Source organism: Gobio gobio (genome assembly GCF_949357685.1).
Source record: "Gobio gobio genome assembly, chromosome: 25".
NCBI classification, from domain to species: Eukaryota; Metazoa; Chordata; class Actinopteri; order Cypriniformes; family Gobionidae; genus Gobio; species Gobio gobio.
The window spans coordinates 38,661,871-38,681,382 of NC_137121.1; positions in this window are offsets into that span (position 1 = coordinate 38,661,871).

A 19,512-nucleotide genomic window follows, 5' to 3' on the forward strand; every position below is an offset into this window, starting at 1 on the left:
AAACCGAGGAGTATTTATGCTATTATTTTACCTCTTATCAGACGAACGTGATCATCTCTGACCTCTGCCATAACTTCCGCTAAGTGAGGTTATATGGATTATATGGAGAAATATCCTGGAATATTTTCATCAAAAACCTTAATTTCTTTTTGACTGCAGAAAGAAAGCCATTGACATCTTGGATGACATGGGGGTGAGTAAATTATCAGCAAAAGTTTATTTAAAAGTGAACTAATCCTTTAAAAAAAGAAATAGACTAGTCAAGCAATGCGCAGTGTTAACGCGAGCAGCTCATGATGGCGTCTCGGAGCATTTCTGAATGCTGCGCTTCATCACTGCGTGTGCTGAGAGTTTAACACGCATTTTTAGACCAATCCTGACTTGTGCAACTTTGTACACATTTGTTTCTTAGTTGTAGTATTACTTTGCTAAAAAATATATATTATTTCTGATTATGGCATAGCTTTCTGCCCACCCAATTAGGCTAATAAAGTAATGATAAAAAAAAAAACACAAACGATCAAGGGCCTGGCCCGACCCGGCCCGAGGATAGTGCCGGGAAATCTTGGTTCGGGTCAAGTTCGGGCTCGGGCTCGGGCAGAGAATCTAAACTCTACCAGGATGTATATAAGGGCACCTTGCAAACATGATACTATCTTTTTCGTCTTCAGGGACTGTTCTGTCTGAAATGCTTTGAGTTAAGGTAATCCAAATTCATAATTTGATGCACACAAGCTGTATGTTTACTGCCTGGGATCAAGAGCATTCACAGTCAGTTCTTATGGAGTTGTTTGTGTGAAATTAGCGTTTTTCAATCTGAGATTGCTCCACTCTCATTTGGCTCTCTTCTTGAGGGAAGAGGGTTTGGCATCTGGGACTCGTGATGCGGTCCCAGTCATGCCAAGGCTGAGTGCTGACGCGCATCATGGGTTTTATCAGATGGAGCTCACCGATCTTCGCAAGATGGTGTATTCCCCTCAGACGATCTGGTGGCTGGTGAGACTTATCAACAAGTGCTCTTAGGGATGGCTGGTGAGAGTGATAAATCCTGGATCTTCTCAGCCACCCTGACCGTGTATGCTGAGCTGATGAATGCTATGGAACGTGCTGCAGGCTTTGGGAAGACATGCATAGCAGCTGCAACCAGGTAGCAGAGAGGCATCTGGTGGGCGGCCACCAAAATATGTGTTAAAATGGCATGCTTCCCAACAATGTTGATTTCTTAGTAGCAGAATACTTAATACTTAGTTATCAGCTAGTAGGCCCCAAGCACTGAGGACGAGTCCCCAGCAGTATGGGTGTTTTTTGTCAGCCAGCAGACTTACTGTCAGCCAGTTGGCCTTACCAGGCCATCCTGAGACTGGGCCCTGGAAGTTCCGGGTCCATAGCAGCCAGTTTGAACTTGCTGTCAGGTAGTGTTCTGTTATCAGGTAATAGGCTTTACCAGGCCTCCCTGAAGACCTGCTATCGGGTAGTAGGCCTCACCAGGCCTCCTCTGAAGGCGAGCTCCTGGGCTTCAGTCACACTGACAGCTAGCATGAGTGCTAGCAGGTAGTAGGCCTCACCAGGCCTCCCTGAAAGCTTGCCATCGGGTAATAGGCCTCACCAGGCCTCCCTGAAGATGAGTTCCTGGGTTTCAGTCACTTTGACAGTCAGCATGAATTGCTAGCAGGTAGCAGGCCTCCCTGAAGGCTTGCTATCAGGTAGTAGGCCTCACCAGGCCTCCCTGAATGTGAGTTCCCGAGTCTGGATGCTCGGGTAGCTAGCATAACTTGCTATTTACATTTTACATTTATGCATTTAGCAGACGCTTTTATCCAAAGTGACTTACAACTGAGGAGTATAAGAAGCAATCCGTCATGAAGACGCAGCGAAACACAAAAAGTGCCTGAAGTACTAAGTTTTGTACATTACAGAGAGCATCATACGCAAGGGCAGGGAAAAAGTGGAGGATTTGTTTTTTTTTAAGATGAGGTTAAGTGCTCACAGAAGAGTTGAGTTCCCTTTTTGAACGAATTTGGGGATGCTCCCTTAGCAACAGCGTGTCTGAAGTATGAATGAAACTATTCCAATCCTAACTGGTGTTGCATCATGACATAAATGTGTCGGCATACCCTGAAGATACATAAGGGGGGCCAGCGCATAGTAACAGCAGTTATCGCTCTTCAGCATAGCTCTCTGTGTACAAAACTGTCTGTCTATTTGGTGTTATCTTTGTCACAAAAAAGAATACACATATAAAAGTGAAAAGTATGGCGACTCAATACTAGCATTGTGTGCACCTGTGTCCATGTTATTTGTCGGGCACGGACACACATATGCTTTGTGTACAGTGCCTGGGCATGCAGCACGCTAGGTCGGCTTTCGAGGAAGCTTCGCTCGCGGCTGGCCGTGTTCAATGAAGCCGACCAGCCTCGTGAGCCCCGTGGATCGGGTCCCGCATCCACCGAGGCGGTGCGGCGATGCTGGTCATGGGGCTCACAGATGGACGTGTCAGCGAGATTCTTCGTCTGACAGTTCAGATGTTCTCCTTCCCACGTGGAAGCCTGCGCTGCGGCTTCTTCCCCCGGGGTGGAGGATTCGATGCTTGAGCGGTCTGAGGAATTAGACGTGCTCAGCATCGAGGCAGTTGAAGTTATAACGAGAGCTTGTCACTTCTTAATGCAAGATTCAATCTCACGTTGCAGAGGCAGCGCGCAGGTTACGGGTCTGCAATTAAAGTGACACACGCGATCGGGGTGCATGTGATACTGGTTGGGTGCGAGGCATGCAGTCAGCTCCTGAGGGTGCTGGCTGTTTTCATTGAGAAATATCGTGACGCGTACAGCCATGTGCCTTTTGGGTGTTTCAGCCTCGCGCCTGTTGATGACTTTCTTCTCAAGGGAGGAAAGCCAATTGTATTATAACTGCTCAAATATCGCGTTGCTGAGGCAACGTGTAGATTACGAGACCGTATAAATACTTATTAAATCAGTATCGTCTGGTGATTATGCTGGCTGCATTTAATTCTGAGGAATTCAAATGGAATATTATCTGACTTTGAGGAGTTAGATATTTTTATTCAGCCTATTCAGACCATGTTTCACTGGTTGGGTGTTTATGGCTGCATTTAATTCTGAGGAATTAAAATGAAATATTATCTGACTTTGAGGAGTTAGATATTTTTATTCAGCCTATCATTCAGACCAGGTTGCACGTGTTGGGTGATTATGGTAGCATATTTTAAATCAGCCTGTCATCCAAAGTGTGTGTCACTTGTCTGAATTTTCATCTAAGAGTGGGAGCATAACATGCATAGGCAGTTCCTGAGGGGGCTGCTTTCATGCATTGTGAGGTTTTCTCCTCCTTGGAGCCCTCAGGAAGTTGATGTTGTTCTCGCTGCCTTGTGGCCTGCGGGACATCAGTTTCCAGCAATTGCTAATCGCAGTGTCCTCCCTAGTTGTTGCGGCCCTGTCAAGCTGCTCCCTTAGATGAGGCCCCTGCTGGCCAGCCCCCTCTCCCGGGAAGGAGCGATCGAGGTCGCCTCCCCTGTGGAGCTTTTGGGAATCGATGTTGTGCTTTGGGAATTGAGGTGTCGTCCTTGGCTGCTCTCAGTGCTTGGGGTTGAGACTCTACATGCAGTAGCGTGTTGACGCCTTCTCAGAGAACCATGTTCCTGGGAGTCGTATGGGATTCTCTACGTTGTGGGCACAAGTGTCTCCCGCGCGTATCGAGTCCATACGGGCGGTGTTCTCTAAAATAATGCTAGGCCACAGCATCACTGTGAAGCAGTTTTAAGGACTGCTGGGGCTCATTGCAGCTACGTCCAACAGAATATCTCTTGGCCTGCTGCACGAGACCCCTACAGTGGTGGCTGGGAGTCAGGGGGTTTTCCTCGAGGGGAAAACCATTCTGTATGATCAGGGTAACGCGCAGATGCCTTTGTTCCCTTGTCATATGGAAGAGACCTTGGTTCCTGTCCTGGGGGCCAGTGCTGGGAGCATCATGTTGCCGGAAAACCATTTCAACTGATGCCTCCCTCACTGGTTGGGACGTGGTCATGGACGGCCGCTTTGCGAGAGGTCCATGGGAGACCGGGCATTCCTCCTGGCACGTAAATTGCCTGGAAATGCTGGCAGTCTATAGAGCTCTGAGCTTTTACCTGGACCTCACCGGCTGCCATGTCCTAATACGAACAGACAATACATCTGTAGTTTCATATCTGAATCATCAGGGGGGTCTGAGGTCACGCCCTCTATGCAGATTGGCTCACCAGACCCTCCTGCGGTCCCTGGGGGAAACTGTCGTATCTCAGAGCGATGTATGTCCCCAGGGATCAAAACCAGGGAGCAGATGTCCTTTCGAGGCAGGGGCTGAGGCCCAGGGAGTGGCGACTCCACCCAGAGGTGAAGGAGGCCAAGTGCAAGAGATTCGGCCCAGTGGGAGTGGATATGTTTACGTCCCACTGTCCACTGTGGTTTTTCTCTCAGTGATGCAGACTTGGCCGAGGCTGCGTCTGTATGAATATCCCCCGATCACTCTGCTCCCGGGAGTCTTGGAGTGGGTCAGCCAAGAAGGGATCAGCCTACTCTTAGTAGCACCCTGCTGGCCAACCCAGGTATGGTTCTCAGACAATGTAGCACTGCTAGACTATCTCCCGTGGCAGGTCGATCTGAGGAGGGATCTGCTGCCTGAGGCAGGGGTCACGATTTTTACCCCTGCCCAGAGTTTTGGGACCTCTGGGTCTGGCCCCTAAGGGGGCCCGGTACTTAGAGGCTGGACTGTCAGCAGATGTTGTCAAGACCTTGCTCAGCTCCACAGCTCCTTCCACCAGGAGACTGTGTATTTTAATATCCCCAAGGCCTTTTTGTTAGAAATTAGACTGCATGCCTTTATTCTGAAATCAAAAATCCAGTTCTTTAAATTTGGAGAAGCTGTCTTACCACAACAGGTACATTTCTGGCGAATAACACAAACTTAAGCAAAAACTGCTTACCTTGTGGCCATAATTGTTTGTGTTGATTCGTCCAGGAACGTCCTGTCGTGGTTTGTTATCAGCTCCTGAGCCAGTCCCATCTGGGGTGCCATTTATGTTGAAGAATTCTCTTTCTATAAAAATTTCTTCACAAAGGATCATTGATTTCAGAAGAGGCTTTATTCATACCAACCACCGCAACAAAGCCTGAGGGCCGGTGACCTTGCTGAAATCTGCACTCAAAGCAGAGATAAACGTGCGACGTACACAGGAGATTCACTCATCATACAGTGGTTGAGTGTTTTTGTTCTATTTCAACAGTGAAAATAGTTTCAAACAAACACAGCAGAACCACAGCGCATCTGATATGACTGCCATAAAGTTGGCAAATTTAGGAACCGTCTCTAAAGTTACATACAACATTGGTAACGTTATACGTTTCAAACTTCAAGAGCATTTGAAGAGAATGACAGTCATAAAACTGACTGTAAAGTGTTAATCTAGGTGTCAGGTATGATGCACACCTTTTTATATTTAATAAAATAAACTGTCAAATCATATGAAAATATGGATATACATTATTTCACTAGGATACTGTTTGGGCTCTTACACAAAATATGCTAGATTTAAATGCATCATAGCTGAGAATATATTTACAGAGATAATATTAGAGATTATTTTTTACACCAAATTATTATTATTTATGCGTTATGCGTCACTATTGACGACGGCCATTATAAGGAAGGAAATCCCACAGAATCTAGCTTAAAAAGTGCATAGAGCTGCTTGATCTATTTGTTTGTTGATTTTCAAATATAAAAATTGTTGAAATGTTTTAAGTGTGTGCATCTGTTCTTTTTGAACACTTTTGTCACGGGGTGACAAAATTCGAACTTTTAAGGCGGAACTAATGTTCGCCGCGATTGCCTCCCGCCGGACCCATAACAACGGGACACCGGGCTAGTTCCGGGTTAGCGGAAAATCCCCGCGAATAGGGTGATCAGCGGAAATTGCCGGCAGCTGTGCACGATGAGAGACGTTGCCCTTAGGGTAGGATAAAAGGAGAGAGGATGGAGCAAAGGACAGTTGTCTTTGGGGGCTGTGAATCTCGAAGGAAATGTGAGCTTTAGAGAAGAGGAAGTGAGGGTGGGTTGGGGCTGTGAATCGCGGAGGAAGTGTGAGCTTGGAGAAGAGGAAGTGGGGCTGGCAAAACGGGCATGGCATTGTGAGTTTGGGAGAGGAGCGCGCCGACTCGACCGGAAGGAGGAAATCGTTGGACAAATAAGATCGTTTGTGAGAGACTGTGAGTAGGGCAATCGGTCTCATCCCCTCTCTCTTGTCTATGGGACTCCCTGACGTGAATGCCAGGTCAGAAAATGGGCAACGGCCATTGATATATGTATTTCCCACTGAGTGTTGAATTGCAGTGATGAAGTGATGTGATGCACTGTGTTGTTGTGTGAAGTGTGAACTTAAACCCGCCGGATGTCTACTACTTACCTGAGTTTTTCTGTCAGTTCTGAGGAAGAGGATTACGTACCTGTGTACTCACCTGTCTGCGTTGCAGTGAACTTCTCCGTTACAAGCTCTGTGTCTGCCAGTCCCTCCAGAGGAATCCATACCTGAACACTCACCTGACTGCTTTGCAGTGAAGCCCTCCAGCCGTAAGTCCCCTGTCTGTCATTTCTGAGGAAGAGGATTACGTACCTGTGTATTCACCTGACTGCTTTGCAGTGAAGCCCTCCAGCCGTAAGTCCCCTGTCTGTCATTTCTGAGGAAGAGGATTACGTACCTGTGTATTCACCTGACTGCTTTGCAGTGAACGTCTCCGTTACAAGCTCTGTGTCTGCCAGTCCTTCAAGAGAAACTCCTACCCGAATACTCACCTGATTGCTAGGCAGCGAAGCGGGTCCGCAGGACGGAACGACCCTGCCTAGAAGACTCACCATTTTAGATCCCCCTTTCCACTTTTATATTTAATAAAAAGATTGTTACTTGAAGCCTTGTCTGTCGTCCTTGCCGGGCCTCTGTCCGACTCCCCAAGGGTGGTACGGGTTTTGGGGGTGGGTGCGGCCAGGTTGGCCTACCCCGTGACACTTTCATCTCATTTGAACAAAACCGTGATAATATTGATAACCGTGATCATTTAGGTCACAATAATCGTGAAGTGAAATTTCCATAACGTTTCATCCCTAATATATATATATATATATACACACAGACATTTAGTCATTTAGCAGACGCTTTTATCCAAAGCGACTTACAAATGAGAGCAATAGAAGCAACTACAACAGTCAGGGGCTACAGTATGCAAGTGCTGTAACAAGTCTCAGTGAATCTAACACAGAACACACAGGATTTTTTTTTTTTTTTTTTTTTTTTTTTTTTGAAATAAATTAGACAGACAGAAAAATGAATAGAATGTTAAGTGCTATTCTTGATTGGTCAGGTGCTGCTGGAAGAGATGCGTCTTTAGATGTTTTTTGAAAATGGCTACAGACTCGGCTGCTCGAATTGAGATAGGCAGGTCATTCCACCAGGTGGGGGCAGTCCAGGAAAAGGTCCGTGACAGTGATTTCAAGCCTCTCTGGTATGGCACCACAAGGCGTCGTTCACTGGTAGAACGCAAACTCCTGGAGGGTGTGTATGTTTGAACAAGCGAGTTAAGGTAAATTGGTGCAGAGCCAGTGGTTGCTTTGAATTGAATTGAATTTGATGCGAGCGGCTATTGGCAGCCAGTGGAGTCTGATGAAGAGAGGCGTGACGTGCGCTCTCTTCGGCTCGTTAAAGATCACCCTCGCCGCTGCATTCTGGATCAGTTGCAAGGGTTTGATAGTGCATGCCGGAAGGCCTGCTAGAAGAGCATTACAGTAGTCCAGTCTGGAGAGAACAAGAGCTTGGACCAAGAGTTGTGTGGTCAGCTCAGATAGGAAGGGTCTAATCTTCCTAATGTTGTATAATGCAAATCTGCAGGACCGGGTTGTTGCAGTAATGTGGTCAGTGAATTTTAGCTGATCATCGATCACAACTCCAAGATTCCTGGCTGTCCTGGACGGAGTTATGGTTGATGATCCTAGCTGAATGGAGAGATTGTGATGAAGTGCTGGGTTGGCTGAGACCACAAGCAGTTCAGTCTTTGCAAGGTTGAGTTGCAGGTGATGCTCCTTCATCCAGGCAGAAATGTCTGTTAGGCAGGCAGCAATACGAACACCAACCGTGGGATCATCTGGTTGAAATGAGAAGTAGAGTTGAGTGTCGTCTGCATAGCAGTGATAGGAAAAGCCATGTTTCTGAATGACCGATCCCAGTGATGACATGTAGATGGAGAAGAGAAGTGGTCCAAGCACTGAGCCCTGTGGAACTCCAGTGGCTAGATGATGTGACTTAGACACTTCACCACTCCATGACACCCTGAAGGACCTACCTGAGAGGTAAGACTTGAACCACTGGAGAGCAGTTCCTGAGATGCCCATCTTCATGAGAGTTGACAGGAGGATCTGGTGGTTAACGGTGTCAAAAGCAGCAGACAAATCCAGTAAGATAAGTACTGTGGATTTGGAAGCTGCTCTTGTCTGTCTCAGTGCCTCCGTAACCGAGAGCAGGGCAGTCTCAGTTGAGTGGCCGCTTTTGAAGCCAGATTGGTTGATGTCCAGGAGGTTGTTCTGTTCAAGAAACGTAGAGAGCTGGTTAAAAACAACTCGCTCGAGTGTTTTTGCAATGAAAGGCAGAAGGGATACAGGTCTGTAGTTTTCTAAAAGTGCTGGGTTAAGAGAGGGTTTCTTAAGCAGTGGGGTTACCCGAGCCTGCTTAAATGCTGTGGGGAAGGTCCCGGTGTGAAGAGAGGTGTTGACAATGTGAGTGAGTGCAGGAGTAACAGAAGAAGAAATGGCCTGAAGGAGGTGAGTGGGGATAGGGTCAAGCGGACAGGTAGTGGGGTGGTTGGAAAGGATGAGTTTGGAGACTTCAGCTTCAGAGAGCAGAGAAAAAGAGGGGAGTGTATGTGTTAGGGTTGTTGAGATGTGCGTGTCAGTTTGTGGTGCGGAGAATTGGCTGCTGATGGAGGAGGTTTTTTGTGTCAAAAATGATGCAAAGTCATCAGCTGTAAGAGTTGATGAAGGAGGTGGGGGGGGGGCAGAGGAGCGAAGAGAACGTTCTGAAGAGTGCACGAGAGTCAGAGCAGTTGTGTATTTTGCTGTGATAGTATGTAGTTTTAGCAGTGGAGATGTTACTAGAGAAAGAAGCGAGAAGAGACTGATACAGGGTCAGGTCAGTAGTGTTTTTAGTTTTGCGCCACTTCCTCTCTGCCGCCCGGAGCCCAGAGCGATGTTCGCGGAGAACATCAGACAGCCAGGGGGCAGAGGGAGTGGTGCGGGCTGGCCTGGATGAAACGGGACAGAAGTTGTCTAAGCAAGATGTTAGAGTGGAGCAAAGAGTGTCAGTAGCGCTGTTAGTGTCCAGTGCTGAGAACTGAGCAGGTGGAGGGAGTGAGGAGGAAACCATAGTGGATAGACGGGAGGGAGAGAGTGAGCGTAGATTACGCCGAAAGGTAATCAGCGGAGGGGTGTGTGTTGTGTTAGGAGTTAGTAGGAGGTTAAGAGTGATGAGAAAGTGATCTGAGGTGTGTAAAGGAGTAACTAAAGTGACGTCTGTGGAGCAGTAGCGTGTGTAGATAAGATCAAGATGGTTACCTGATTTATGAGTAGCTGTAGTAGATACTCGCTTAAGATCAAATGAGGTCAGAAGAGTGGTGAAGTCTGCAGCCTGGGGTTTATCAAGGTGAATGTTGAAGTCACCGAGCAGTACCAGAGGAGTGCCATCCTCAGGGAAGTGAGAGAGTAACATATCCAATTCCTCCAGGAAGTTACCCAGTTGACCTGGAGGACGATAAATAACTACAACATGGATTTTAGCAGGGTGAGTGACAGTGATTGAGTGCGATTCAAATGAGCAGTTGCCAGATAGAGAAGGGATGGGCTCAAATTTCCAATCCTTTGAGATGAGCAGACCAGTACCTCCGCCCCTCCCAATCTGGCGAGAGGTGTGTGAAAAAGAGAAATTATTTGAGAGGGCCGCAGGAGTGGCAGTGTCTTCTGGTTTGATCCAGGTTTCAGTTAGAGCCATGAGACTGAGATGTGAATGAGTGGAAATAGATGAAATAAAGTCTGCTTTGTTTACAGCAGACTGGCAATTCCAGAGACCAATTGGAATGGACATTAATGTAGCAGAGGAAATGGGTACACTACGCAGATTAGTAGGATTACGGCGTCTAGAATTTACAGAGCGTGATTTACGGGTGTGTGTGATAATAGTAGAGATTTGGAAGCACATTGTGAATACGGGTCAGAGAAATTAGCAGATGAAAACAAGCAAAAACACAAAAGTGGACAAAGTATATATATATAGCTATACTCAAGTGCCTTGTCGTGTCCTTGCTCGAGTGGAGTCGCGCAGAGTAGAGTCGAATGGTCTTTACACTCTTCGGTCTTAACACGAGGAGGGCTTCACACGAGGGCTGCCGCTTCCGCTGCCGCGGAGTACTACTCAATTTATACTCGCATTAAATGTCGTTATTGAATACAGCTGGCTACTCCCAGTGAAACGCGTTAGTTCGCACGAGGTCAAACAATAACAAACCAGACTACAACAAACAGCCAACTACAGCAAACAGACAGCGTTCTAAAGAACAGCTGAACTACAGATCAAATGAGGAAAATGTAAACAGAACTCACACACTAGCTGTTTTCCCTGATGTTCGATGCTTCTCTCTGACTCAGAGTAAACAATGAACGCTCTATATAGCACGCTGGCTTATGGCCACGCCCAGTGAAACGCGTTAGTTCGCACGAGGTCAAACAATAACAAACCAGACTACAACAAACAGCCAACTACAGCAAACAGACAGCGTTCTAAAGAACAGCTGAACTACAGATCAAATGAGGAAAATGTAAACAGAACTCACACACTAGCTGTTTTCCCTGATGTTCGATGCTTCTCTCTGACTCAAAGTAAACAATGAACGCTCTATATAGCACGCTGGCTTATGGCCACGCCCAGTGAAACGCGTTAGTTCGCACGAGGTCAAACAATAACAAACCAGACTACAACGAACAGCCAACTACAGCAAACAGACAGCGTTCTAAAGAACAGCTGAACTACAGATCAAATGAGGAAAATGTAAACAGAACTCACACACTAGCTGTTTTCCCTGATGTTCGATGCTTCTCTCTGACTCAGAGTAAACAATGAACGCTCTATATAGCACGCTGGCTTATGGCCACGCCCAGTGAAACGCGTTAGTTCGCACGAGGTCAAACAATAACAAACCAGACTACAACAAACAGCCAACTACAGCAAACAGACAGCGTTCTAAAGAACAGCTGAACTACAGATCAAATGAGGAAAATGTAAACAGAACTCACACACTAGCTGTTTTCCCTGGTGTTCGATGCTTCTCTCTGACTCAAAGTAAACAATGAACGCTCTATATAGCACGCTGGCTTATGGCCACGCCCAGTGAAACGCGTTAGTTTGCACGAGGTCAGACAATAACAAACCAGACTACAACAAACAGCCAACTACAGCAAACAGACAGCGTTCTAAAGAACAGCTGAACTACAGATCAAATGAGGAAAATGTAAACAGAACTCACACACTAGCTGTTTTCCCTGATGTTCGATGCTTCTCACAGACACACACACACATATATATATATATATATATATATATATATATATATATATACATACATACATACACCATAACACCCCTCTCCCCCCCAAAAGAAAAACACACACAAAACAATTTGAGAAAGTCTGAAATATTTATTAAAAAGGTATATAAAACATTCCTAAGAGCATTAAAAACAAACATTAAAACAGAATGGGGGAAACAAAAACAAGTGAACAAAATGTATTTAAAAGGGATGAAAATGTAAAGGAACAAATATAATTAAAGCTGCAAGCAGCATTTATCGGCGTTCAAGCAGTTTAATGCCTTTAAGCACATAAGCATAAAAATATATTATGTTCCCTTTCGAGGGAACTCTCACTGCGTCGGAACGACACTTTGGGGATACTCCCTAAGCACTAGCGAATCTGAAGTCCGTATAGAAACTAGCCCAATCTGATTGGCGTGCGTGATGACGTCATCGTGACGGCGTACCCGGAAGTATAAAGGGAGAGCCGGCGCATTGAAACGGCAGTTATTGCTCTGAAGCATGCGCTCTCTGTTGAAATTGTCTGTCTATTTACTGTTGTTTTGTCCAGTTGCAAAAGTGTGTGAATGATGGAAATGAATGTGAGAGAGTTTAAGCAGTGTGTGCATCCGTGTCCCTGTTACATTTCGGGCTCAGATGCACACCTGCTTTGTGTGCAGTGTCTGGGTGTTGAGCATGCACGGGCGGCTCTCGAGGGAGCCGCCTGTCAGCATTGTGAGATGCTCACACTCAGACTGCTCCGCTCTCGGCTGGCCGTGTTCGATGAGGCCGGCCAGCCTTGTGAGCCCCATGGTTCTGGACCCTCGGTCGCTGAGGCGGCGCGGCGTCACAGATCATGGGGTTCACAGAAGGACTTATCAGCGGGATTTGGGACTGCTGCGGCACTTTCCCAATCCTCGCCTGATAGTTCTAAGGATCTTCCTCCCCATGTGGAAGCCCGCACTGCGGCTTCTTCCCCCGGGGTTGAGGATCCGATGCTTATTCTCTCCGGTTCCGAGGAGCCGGATGAGTTTGGCATCAGGGCGGGTGGAGAAGCAGGAATTGTTTCATCGCTTCATCCATCCACCCAAAAGGAGCTGATTGAGGTGTTGACTCGTGCGGTGGCCAAGTTGAAGATCACTTGGCCACAGGAAGTGCCGGGAATTCAGCCAACCAGTAGGCTGGACGACCGGTTCCTTTCTCGTCGGGTTCAAACACCTCGCCGGGGTTAACCATTCTTCCCCGATCTACACACCGAGGTGTGTAGGTCTTGGAGGAAGCCCTATTCCTCGCGTGTTCCTCCAGTATTGGATTATTAGAATGTTCTGGGGGCGCGAGAGGCGGGCGCGCCTTCTGGTCTATTTGGTGGTGCGCTTGAGACCGTCGTCGCCAAATACCGGGAGGCGAAGAGACAGTCAGCAGCTTTCCGCCAGTACGTCCCTCGCCGCTCAGAGCCAGGGAAGGCGGCCCCTAGGGGGCAGCCTCAGCCGTCTGCCAGCTCCTCGCACCGGCAGGTGCAGAAGGAGAGCGTCGCCTCTAGAGCCCCTCCTCCGGGAGCTTGGCAACAGAGGTGGCGTTCTCACCAGCAGTCTTCCGCTCCTGTAGGCGATCTCAACCACTTCCTGCCGGTCATCCGCTTCAGGGGGTTGGGGACGAGGCTCGTGTAACACCCGACGCCAGCCTCGAGAGGCTGGTACCCTTAGTAGATTATCTCGGCGCATGGGAATGCCTTCCGAATATTTCTACATGGGTCCTGCGTACTGTAGAGAATGGTTACAGACTGCAGTTCGGTCACCCTCCTCCAAGTTTCAGGGGGTTGAACTGGACTGCAGTGGTACCAGAGCGGGTTCGGGTAATGGAACTAGAAGTAAAATCCTTGCTGGCGACGGAAGCCATAGAGCGTGTTCCTCCGCCGGAGAGGGAGTCCGGGTTCTACAGCCGGTACTTTATAGTTCCCAAAAAAGGATGGAGGGTTGTGTCCGATTATAGACCTGAGGCATTTGAATCGGTCTCTGAGGAGGTTCAGATTCAAAATGCTCACGGTTCCTATCATCGTGAGTCAGATCCAGTCTGAGGACTGGTTCGTCACGATAGACCTAAAGGACGCATATTTCCATATCTCCATCCTTCCATGTCACAGGAAGTAATTGAGGTTCGCTTTCGGGGGCGAGGCGTACCAATATCGAGTGCTTCCCTTCGGTCTAGCTCTTTCCCCACGCACATTCACGAAGTGCATGGATGCAGCTCTGGCTCCATTGAGACGTCAGGGCATCCGTGTGCTGAATTATATCGACGACTGGCTAATATCGGCCCAGTCGTACGAAATGGCAGTTCGGCATCGGGATGTCGTTCTGGACCATATAAGGTGCTTGGGGCTGAGACTCAACACAACAAAGAGTGTGTTGACGCCGTCCCAGAGGACTACGTTCCTAGGGATCGTATGGGACTCGACGACGATGCGGGCACAATTGTCTCCCGCGCGAGTCAAGACCATACTGGCGATGGTCTCAGGAATAAGGCTAGGCCACAGCATCACTGTGAAGCACTTTCAGAGAGTGCTGGGACACATGGCAGCAGCGTCCAACGTGATACCTTTTGGCCTGCTGCACATGAGACCCCTACAGTGGTGGCTAAAAAAAACTAAGGGGTTTTCCCCCAGAGGGAATCCTTTCCGTATGATCAGGGTAACGCGCAGATGCCTTCGTTCCCTAGTCATATGGAAGAAACCTTGGTTTCTGTCCCAGGGGCCAGGGGCCAGGGTTGGGAGCGTCCTGTTGCCGGGAAACCGTTTCAACAGACGCCTCCCTCACCGGCTGGGGCAAAAAGAAGGGGTGGAGAAGTATCTCCCTATGGTGCTGGCGCTAGGGTACTCAAATCCTAGTTGTGCCCGGTCTCCGGCTTCACACTTGGGCAGGCGCTACCCTCGGTGTGGGCTAGTGGGTACTCGTTCCCCAAAGTGTCGTTCCGACGCAGTGAGAGTTCCCTTCGAAAGGGAACGGCTCGGGTTACGTCTGTAACCCTTGTTGCCTGAGAAGGGAACGAGCACTGCGTCGCGTCACCACACCTCGGCACACCTGGAGCGCATGCTTCAGAGCAATAGCTGCCGTTTCAATGCGCCGGCTCTCCCTTTATACTTCCGGGTACGCCGTCGCGATGACGTCATCAGGCACGCCAATCAGATTGGGCTAGTTTCTATACGGACTTCAGATTCGCTAGTGCTTAGGGAGTATCCCCAAAGTGTCGTTTCCGACGCAGTGCTCGTTTCCTTCTCAGGGAACAAGGGTTACAGACGTAACCCGAGCCGTTTTATTTAGCAAGCATGTAACCACTTAGAAAACCTAATTTATAAAAGATCATATAAGAGATTCAGTAAAGAATAATTTTGTCCAAATGTATTCCAGATGCATTTTGTCCAATTAATGTATGTTGGATTGATGTTTATAAGGAAGATCATCCTGATAATGCATTGTCAGCATTTGATATATTATTTTACCCTTTGGTGGACAAACATGCACCTAGGGAAAAATGTACAGTGAAGAATGTTAGGGCAACATGAGATTAGAGAGATGTGGCAAAGGGTACAACCAACAGAACTGGGAGCAAGGAGGATTGGGAGGTCAATTGCAAATTAATGTAATGTCAACCTTTACATAGTAGTCATAATTTCAACACCAGGCATGCATCAAAGGGATGTTTTTTACTTCTTGTTTCAAAAACTACTGTAAAACAACGTACTGTAACATATGGAGGAATGAAAATATGGAATGATTTACTATTGCATAGTACAAATTTAAAGTAAAATTAAAAATAAGTTGTAAAAAACTTTAAAGGAACATTTAATGGCACAATAGCAAATTGTTGATTTTGATATTTGAAATTAATTTGGGGTTTGTATGTTTCATTGACTTTTTATTGTTGTTATTGTTTTATTAATTTAGATCATAAATGAAAAAAGACAATTTACTAAGGAATCATTTTTTTAAATAAAAATGTTAAAAAAATTCTAGCAATTATAGTACCACGTCTTGCCCAATCTCCACCACTTTTTTAGGTGTCCTCAGAGTGTGTCAATACATATGTGTATCTGCACTGTCCTGCAGAGTCTAGAGCCAAGTTGCCTCAACACCCCTGTCTGAAAGTTTCTAGTATGCCTAATAAGACCTTGATTAGCTGGTACAGGTGTGTTGAATTGGGGTTGGAGCTAAACTTTGCAGGACAGTGGCCCTCCAGGAGCAGGATCGGACACCCCGTTATAGACACTTATAAAAATAAAATAAAATACAATTTTATAAAAATGACTAATGGGCAATATTGACTGGATTTAACTTCTTATCATAGTTTTGACATTTGGACATTATTGTTAAGCTATTGACCTGTTATCAAATTTTGTGTGGTGGTTTTGTCTTGATCGGACTAGCGGTTTCGAAGATAATAGCAAACGTTTTGTAAACGCTAAATTACACTGTTACACGAACCATAAGGCAAAACCTGCCATGTTTGGTATCGTTGGACTCGGCAAGGATTCAGTAGTCTATGGAGGTGACTCCCGTGAAAAACACTGGCTTGAAACTTCTTAGGCTCCTTCAAGGCATTGTCCCGATTGTCCCGAACTGTGTTTTTTGAGATACGCCAATGTTCTCATAGACTATCATGGCAGCCTGGACAAAGACATTGCATGTAATTTATTATCAGATTAAAGGGGTGGTAAAACACATTCTTTCGAAGGCTTGATTGTGTTTGTGGGGTGCACTGTAACATGTGTTCATGCTTCGTTTTTAAAAAATTTCATTATTTTTCATATATTTTAACTTTATTCTACACTGCTCTGTCCCTCCTTGTAAAAACGGTCTGATGGTTTCCGGGTTCTTTGAAGCCGGTCCCTCAAAAATACGCAATGGGCTCAGATTGGTTAGCTGGCCCAGTGTTTTGTGTTGTGGCTTTACTAGTAGCCAAATCAAACACAGAACCATGTTTAGCATGCCTGTAGATAAACAATACATAAAAGCTCTAATCAAAGAATAATTTACACTAATGCCAAGTTCGCTGTTGAGATTTTAAAAAGTTTGTAATGTTAGGTGTTTGTCGGATAATGTTAAGTATGAATGAGCATTTAACAAACTGGTTAGCAGAGCCAAATGAGCGTTGTCATCTGTGTACTTCCTTGCTACAACGTACAATTAACAATACGAACTTTTACAGGAAAACACATCAACGAAAAATAAATCATACTTACAGGTTGTGGCCCGTAAACAGCTTCTGTTTTTAAATCCATCTTTCAGGACAAGCCGTTGTGCGAATCCTGCATTCAACTCGTGGAGATTGTGGAAGCTTTCCTCCGTGAGATGTACAGTGGGAGCCGTGCGCCCGTCTCACACTGGCAGTGTTTGTCTCGCGCAGCTGAACCGCGGCTCGTGTGTTGCAAATACAGACGAATATTGTCCATTATGTCACATTTTCCGGTCTTCTCCTCCGACCCCTCTCTGTCTCGTGCTTTGATTTATGATGGGCAGCATATATCTGCTGCAAATGCGACCTGTTCCCCTCTGTCTCATACACACATGTATATAATGTTGTATGTTAAATGCACTGCAACGTTCCTAGAAAGGCTGAACAAAGTGGACCTGCAATCCGGATGAAAATAACAGCGTTTCGTCGGCATTGGCAACAACACTCCAGCCTACCACAATTTTTGTCATGTGACAATGTTTGAGCTCATAGACATGTAACCCGAGTTTAGCGAGAATATCTTGTTCTGTTCACAAGTTATAGTCATTTTAGGAAAAGTGGCCCCCGACACGTTGAACATTTTGGTTCCCCTTAGCAACCATGAATTGAAAAATCTTTTTTTTTCATAATTATTGACAGTCTCTCTCCAAAGAACATTTCTACTTTGGTTTGGTTCCGATCAGGGAAAAAATTTGGGAGTAGTTCACTAAAGTAGGTTTTTCCAAAAAAAAAAATGTTTTCTCAAAATTGGCGCCTGAAGGGCCAGCCAATCCGAGGAATGCATTTTGTCCGTCTTGAGCCAAGGATTCCAACGATATAAGACACTTGAGCCCACGCCTAATGGTTTAGGAGTTATGAGCCATTTCATACTTTTGCTCGCTGTAGCACCCCCGTCAGGTTGATCGGGGCGTGCCTCAGTGACGTTGGTAGTCTGTGTGAGTACTACCAGCTCTGAAAGTTTCAAGTCTCTACGGCTTACGGTTTGGTCTGCCCGATCAGTTTTAAATGAGGAATGATGCATCGTGGGAAATTTAGCAGTTAAAATAGGGTTTCAGCCCTTTTGGCTTGAACCCCTAAAAATATAAACAGTCCAAAGAACATTATAAACATACGTTAAAAATAATTGGTAAAGAAACAAAAGAAGAAAAAAAAAGTGAACAAAATGTATTTAAAGGACAGAGATGTAAAGGAATAAAATACACAGTGTACATAAAAAGGAATACATATACAAAGTAAACAATATAAAATGAGAACAATACATTTACAAGAATATTCACATAAATATTCCAAGTAAATATAACCAAGTAAAAAGAACAAAGAGCATTATAAACATTAAAGGTCCTTTGGCATTGATTTTTTATTTTATAATGTATTCTGATGTGTACTTATAATGTTAGTATGATTTTTACATCATAAAATGTCATAATTTAGAAATAAAAGGCATTTTTTCTATACTGATGTTTCAAGGGGCGTGTCTGCTGAGACTTTAGTAAAAACGGCCACTGTTGTGATTGACTGACATCTTTGCATTTGAAATGAGTATTAGATCGTGTAGCGGAGGGGGCGTGGTTTAGCGAGGTCTACGAGGCACGAGCCTGGAAGAGAGACGGATGGACCTGAGTTCACTTCTCATCAGTTCTCTCAGCACGTCTCAGTTCAGTGAACTGTTGTAGTTACTAGCATATACTTCAGGTTATTCGTTTATTTCTAGTCGGAGGGACTGTCACTCATGTCAGAAAGTTAGTAACTTTAGTAAATGATGGATCAGCGCTGACTCGAGACGCGAACCGTTTAGCACGATTCAGTCCGATTTGGTGAACTGGTTCGACCGGTTCACTAAAAAGAACGATTTGTTCGTGAACCGGACATCAATGGACCAGAGACAGCGAGATTGCTAACAAAGTGATATTGTACTGAGTTGTGAAAGCGCTGTGAGTTTATTGTGTTTGTATCTGAGAGTTCTGAATAAACACGAGTCCCAGTCACACCGAGCCCGTCTTCCTCATTTTGAATTCCAACTTTGTAACTCATGTAATGTACCATTACAGCTGTCGAGATGAACGAGTTACGAGTAAGTGTTGATTATAGCATTATTTTTAGATATTGTCTTATCATATAAAAAGCGTCAGTGATGCGCATTGAGTACACAGCGCAAACAAAGACACAACAGCAGTAATCGAATGTAATCCAGTTTATTGTGGGGATAGCTGGCTAGCCTAGCCCGGATATGCTCACACTTACCCCCCGTCGGCTTAATCTCGCACCGCGCTTGGTGCCTCCTCTGTGGGCCAGATGCAGTACTGGGGCTCGTTGATGTTGTAGGCCGGCCGGTCAGTGCAGCCCGAGCTTCGGCGTGCGTGAGGTTTATCTCTAAAGATGTGGCTCTGCCGATGTTGAGCAGAAACTCACGACTGTATGCACATTTTAGAACAGATAGACGCGACGAGGACGTACAAAAACAATGACTCACAAGATAGAAAACACCGTTCTGTCGGGAGAGAGAGAAGCCACAGCATGTGCTCGAATAATTAAGTTCTGTGTGAACTTGAATAATTAGCTACACATCAGAAATCACTGATCACAGATCAGAAGGAACTGAAAAAGACTTGTTTTCATTTGTACATCCAAACACTGAGAA